The sequence below is a fragment of the Etheostoma spectabile genome, unplaced genomic scaffold, assembly GCF_008692095.1.
Source record: "Etheostoma spectabile isolate EspeVRDwgs_2016 unplaced genomic scaffold, UIUC_Espe_1.0 scaffold00018456, whole genome shotgun sequence".
Lineage (NCBI taxonomy): Eukaryota > Metazoa > Chordata > Actinopteri > Perciformes > Percidae > Etheostoma > Etheostoma spectabile.
Window position 1 is genome coordinate 2,800 of NW_022604264.1, and position 6,406 is coordinate 9,205.

General features: G+C 40.7%; 1 pseudogene; it reads left to right on the plus strand.

Annotated features, from left to right (window-relative positions):
* Window positions 1-577: 577 nt before the first annotated feature.
* On the plus strand, window positions 578-2,071 carry LOC116680446 (neoverrucotoxin subunit alpha-like; annotated as a pseudogene).
* Window positions 2,072-6,406: the final 4,335 nt, after the last annotated feature.

The window sequence follows — 6,406 nt, forward strand, 5'->3', positions numbered from 1 at the left end:
GACTAAATATCTTAAAACTAACTATCACATTAAAGCTACATGGCTTCCAGTTGGTTTAGTTGGTAGAATGGGCGCACGTATAAGGAGGTTTATCCTCTCTGCAGAGGTCCAGGGTTTGGTTCCGACTCCTACTGTTTCCTCCATGTCTTCACCATCTCTCTCCCCTTTCATGCTGTCCTGGTGATTAAAGGCAGAAATGGCTAAAACAAGAATCTAAAAAAAAATTGTAACACTTAATATTTTAAAAGCTTCTTTTAAATTCCCCCTTGAATCTAAAATCTAAAAGGCACAAACGACGACAAGTTGTATTGTTGCATTGTTACACACACAATTTACATTACACAATTTCACATACATTCTTTGGTAATGTTACATACCCTCTCAATCCAGTAGTTTGTTTATTAAGGAGGTTTATATCAAAGAAAGAATGAAGCATGGAATATAGAAGCTAGTTAGGGAACTGCTGACAGTAGCATGCACCCTGTAGATACATACTTGATTAGTATTGTTTTCTGTGACATACATAAAAATACTATTCCTGCTTTATCAGATGACTGATGGCTTCTAATTTTCATAGGTTTAACATTGTGGGATGATGAAACTCGGCATGGCAAGGTAGCTGAAAGCCCTCAGCGCACCAGTGCTTTTCAGATATCTGCTTCTGACTCCACTGAATCCAAGTGCAATCTGCTGGATGTTGAAGCTTCTCTGAAGGCCAGTTTCCGGGTGGACTGATAGAAGTCGGAGGATCTGCCAAGTATCTGAATGATAAGAAGAATTTCTACAATCAGAGCAGGATGACATGTCAGTACAAAACTACCACCAACTTCAAGCAGGTAATGATTGAACAACTATCCTTGCAACCCCAACAGATGGAGGTCATTAAGAAGAGCTCAGCAACACATCTAGTCACAGGCATCTTTATGGGGCAAATGCTTTCTTTGTGTTTGACAGTAAGAAGTTAGATGCCAGCAGTGTCAGCAAATCAAGGGCAGCATGCAAGCTGTGATAAAGAAGATCCCTTCATTTGATATGAGGGGAAAATGGAGCTGAAGCTGAGTGATGAAGAAAAAGCCTGACACAGACATTATCCTGCAAGTTCTTTGGAGACTTAATTCTTGAAAGCAACCCTGCAACATTTGTAGAAGCAGTGAAGACCTACGTACAACTCCAAAGCTACTGGGAGAAAAGGAGAGAAGGCTGTTCCGTGAAGGTCTGGCTGATGCCGCTGAAGAATTTGGATCCTGAAGCTGCTGAGCTGAAGAGAAGAATTAGCAGCAGACTAGTGAGTAAGGTGCAGGATAGTTTAGAAGATATGAGGGAATAGCTCTAAGGTGCAACAATTCTCAAGAAGACAATGTGCTAGATCATTTTCCTGTGATTCGAGAAGAGTTGAGCACTTTCCAAAAAACTGTGCGATAGTTATGCCTCTAACTCCAGCAGGCCTGGCGGAGAAGAAACTTCCCTCATCCGTGAAGGAAAAGAAGATGAGAGCTCACTGATCCAACTCTTTGATGACAGAGACAAGTCACCATTCAGTCAGGAAAAACTAACCAAGTGGCTGGATCAAAAAGAGAGAGAAATCAACGTCATCAGCTCCTGTGCAGATACCATGGAGGGAACAAAGATCGTCCCAAATCAGACAGAGCTGGACAGAGTGGTTCTTGCTCCAGGTGTAGACAATGTTCTGTGCTTTGTTTTCACCTCAGTGGAAAGGGGTGATACCGACCTTGATGTGATGGCCGACTACTTGCATTTCTCTAAATTAGGAATTCCAATGAAGATCCATGGTACTACTCAGCTGAAGTTGTCACCAAAATGAGAGACAAAGCCAAAGCTTTCCATCTCTTTGCCAAAGGACTGAAGAACAGCAGTCAATTCTGTTTCCTCATAGCAACCATTGCAAACAAGAACTACCCAGGAGCAACCATCTACCAGTACAAGAATGGCCTTCTGGTCAATGAAGACTTACAAAGCCTGTCATCCCTCTTTGGAGACCATCACAGACAGAAGTGATCTGATGTTGTGTAAGTCTGTTGCTGATGCTTTTCTAGTCAAAAACATGCTGTAGTGGTAAACCAGGTAAGGTTGGTACACTTTTGCTTTTTCCATAAGTAGTTAATATTTGCCACAATTATATCATAAAGACAAGAAGCTTTTTGTTTCAACTGTACCCATGTCCGATACAGTTGAAACAGTACCTGAGTACAGTTAAGACACCATTTATAATGCTGTAAAGCTAAAATATCTTTCAAGTAAAGTCGGTACATTTTTTCTTTTCCATTAACACACGAAAATTTGTCTATGAAATTTGAATGATCAGTAAAATCCATAAGTAGTTCATATTTTCCCAATTACATTATAAAGACAGAAGCAGTACCTGAGTACAGTTAAGACACCCATTCATAACACTGTAAAACTGGCTAAAATACCTTTCAAAATGAGAATTAAACAGTTCTTAATTTACATTCAGTATTTTATTATTTATGTTTAGTTAAAAGTAAAAACAAAACCTATAGTATGGCAAATTGTGATGAAACAGTAACTTTCAGTTCAGCAATCTAACAATTGTAACAGCAATAATAAGACTGATGAACATTATATACAAAACATTGATTTATTTAACAATTAATAAAACCAACAAGATTAGCCATTGAAATATTGTGTCTCAACGGTACCCCGCTGACCACGTGGAACATTTCTCTCATTTCTCTCAAGTCATGTAATATGTCAGGTTTTAGAACACATTTTAATGTTTACGCGTGTAAGTTAACTTGACCTTCATGTAAGGATGAGAAGCTATTCAATGTGGATGGGACCTGGTGAAGTGAAAAAACTGACCTTAGAAAACACATTCTCCAGTATTGTGGAGAAGTGCATGTACTTCTAAAGCAGAAATCACAGCTCAAGATTGTTAAAGAGATTTAAGGTGTTTCAACTGTACCCCTGCACCAACTTTACCTGGTCTCCCCTACTAATAACTAGGGATGAGCGAGTACAGCATTATCTGTATCTGTATCTGTTTACCACATGAATTATCTGTATCCAGATCCGTACTCGGACTGGGCGGGGCCTAACCCGGAAGTGGTCAGATTTAACCAGGAAGTGGGTCGGGTTGTCTTGAAATGGGCGGGGCTTTAACCGGTATGTTATTTAAGCATGCAATTAATATGAGTTGATCAGAAATTGTTATATTTATTGCTGATTAGAAAACTATTTACATGACAGAATCAGCATTCAGCTTCAGATCAGTGGTGTTGTCATGGTAACAAACAAACTATATACACAACAAAGTTTGCAACAATGAATACAACACATGTAGTTGCAATTATGAAGTAAAATGTAATGAACAAGAGTTTCCATACTCAATATAACTTTTTATTTTTAACTTTTTATTTTTTATGATCGTGTGTGATTTTTATTTTTTGGTTCTTTTTTATTTTTTATTTCCACACCAGGTATATATGGGTGTGTGTGTGTGTGTGTGTGTGGTGTGTGTGAGTAAGAGTAGAGAGAGACACACAGAGAGAGAGGGGGCGGGGGCAACTAACAGTAAAAAAAAAAAAAAAATCTCTGATGGCAGAGACGCAACGGGAGTCACATTTAAACCAAGCAGCATGTCTGAAACCCACGTTCACCAGAAATCTACTGGTTACTATGTAAGTACTACAAACCCACGTTCACCAGAAATCTACTGGTTACTATGTAAGGACTACAAACCCCACGTTCACCAGAAATCTACTGGTTACTATGTAAGGACTACAAACCCCGTTCACCAGAAATCTACTGGTACTATGTAAGGACTACAAACCCCACGTTCACCAGAAATCTACTGGTTACTATGTAAGGACTACAAACCCCACATTCACCAGAAATCTACTGGTTTATGTAAGGACTACAAACCGAAGTTAAAAACAAACCTAAAGCTGCCGAAACCCTAAACGTTAACGGAACAGATCCACAGACCCGACTGCCTGCCTGACGGAGCGGGAGCGCGAGAGCGAGCGAGAGAGAGAGAGGGGCGCATTTCTCCATGTTCTGTGTGTGTGTGATTGATCCGAGGGGTTGTAGGCGGGGGGGGGGCGCGGTGATATCACAGAACGCTGCGCGGCCAGTTGAGGAGTTGTATTCAATCCGAGCACGGATATTGACTCATATTACTCGGATAATACTTGTACTCGGCAAAAGTGCTTATCCGTACCGGATACTCGTTTCAGCCGGATACTCGGATCACCTAATCTACCCACAACATGGACATAGACAGTTTATATTAAATAATTAGTAAAGGGGTGAGGTATAAAGTTCTGCCTACTTCATTTAAACAGTCCTGGAGAACCTAAACACCACACACACCCTAAAGGCCTTTAAGTTGGCTCAATAAACATGGTAATAAGTGAAAAGAAGACCATTGAAAATAGGTTAACTGCGTGTATTAGAAATACAACAAATTAAACATCGGACACACCCACTTAATACAAACACGTTTAAAGCACTCAAAGAACCCCCTCACATTTACCATGTTTCCCCGAACCCCCCCCCCCCCAATGTCCCAACAAAACAAATGTTAGTCAGTTAACTTAAATAGTCCGGATCCAGAAAACGTAGAAAACAAACCCAACAAAAACATGGCAGGAGAAGCGTGGCGAGTAGCCAAGGTTAATTACTGTCCACACGGGTAACCTAGGCAACCTCGCCCCGGTCCGTTAGCATCAGGGTCGCTGCAGTAGTCCAGAGGACAAATCCCAATTGTTAATCCACCGAGAAAAAATAATAGATCCCGTGGTTAGTGTCGCCTGGAAACCTGCCACACAGAGCCGTCTAAACGCCACCGCTTCCTTCCGTGATCTCTCACAGTCCCTCTGCTTCAGATCCATCAGCTGATGACCCCCCCTGTTGCGAATTCCACTTGGAGGGTCCAAACGTCGGGACTCAAGTAGCTAAGGAATCACTCTAGCTTTGATTAAGTATACCAAAACGATTTATTAATAAAAACAGAGCAATGCATTCGGACAATAATTACGTGCACGGGTCTCTATGGAACATGACTAGCTCAGAGGTTCACACAAAGGCTCCGTAACAGTGGCCTGCAACGGTTATAAAGCCGCCTTAAGGGAGTCCTATTGGTTAAAAGCGTCACAAGGCGGGTCATATCGCCATAGCAACTGTATTTCTATTGGCTGGGGGGCGCGACTCCTGTTTACATTACTGTGTGGGTGTGTGCGTGTGTTTGGGGTTTGTTTTCCTGTGGGATTCCTTTGTTCCCCTCCATTTTGAGTGAGCACGTGGCTTTCTGGCCTTCCTGCATCCGGTTCTCTTGTAAATGTAATGTCTTGCAACAGGGTATCGCCCCCACCTGGATGCCAAGCAACAGTACATTTTCTCCTTCATTCAACATCTGATATGAGTTTTGTTTCATTAACTTATGCATAAGTTCATTCACAGTGTCTAAATATGATAACAATACCTGAGTACAATTTCTCACAATAATTAACAATACCTGAGTATAGCTTCCCACAGATCCCCTATATCTGAATATAATTTCCACAAATCCCCCTTTTTACACCTACTAGGTGTAAATCCTACTGTAAACAAGGAACTGTGTGGAAAACCTTTTAGAATTCATTTAGTATAAAAACGTGCAGCAAAAGTTTAATATGGTAAAAAACGTATATCCCCCTTTTCACACCTGCAAAGGTGTGAATCCTAACTCTCATGTTGCCCTATTGGACACCTGGTCCCCCCTGGTCTTATTCACAAAGGGTGGGGTCTCTTGGTCACAGTGGTGTGTGTGTGTGCCTATTCGTCTACAATATACAAGATAATAATCCTCCATCTCTTCACCTTCTGGTATCATCTTACTCTCCCTACTGTAAACATACAAACACACACGCACACACATATGAACTGATACAAAATCAACCAGGTTGCAGTCTCTCAATTGGAATGTGGCTGAGGGTTTATGACTCTCATTTCAGGAAAGATCAGTGGGGGTGAAACTCTATCAACATAGTCCAATCAACATTGTATTGTTTTAGCCTAGACTAAAACCCCAGGGACAAGAGACAGGGGACCACCTTTTGTGACGTACCAGGAAGCTCCTTTCCATATGTTAATTGCCAGCAAAACAGAAACACAACAACAGAAAAGCTACTGTCTTGACTAAAACGTGCATCCCACCCCTAAGGGAAAACAAAAGTTTGAGTGAAAGAAAAGAAATAAACCCAATACAAAATCATGAAAAACAAAATTCAGAATGAATATAAATGCAATGAACTAAAAAATGTGGAAACCCTCTTATTTATCATTTCAAGTCAAAAAACAATCCAATTGAGTCAAAATTCCCAATAGGCTATGCATCTTCTAATGTATCCATTTAAAACCCCAATAAGCTTTAATCTGGTACCTC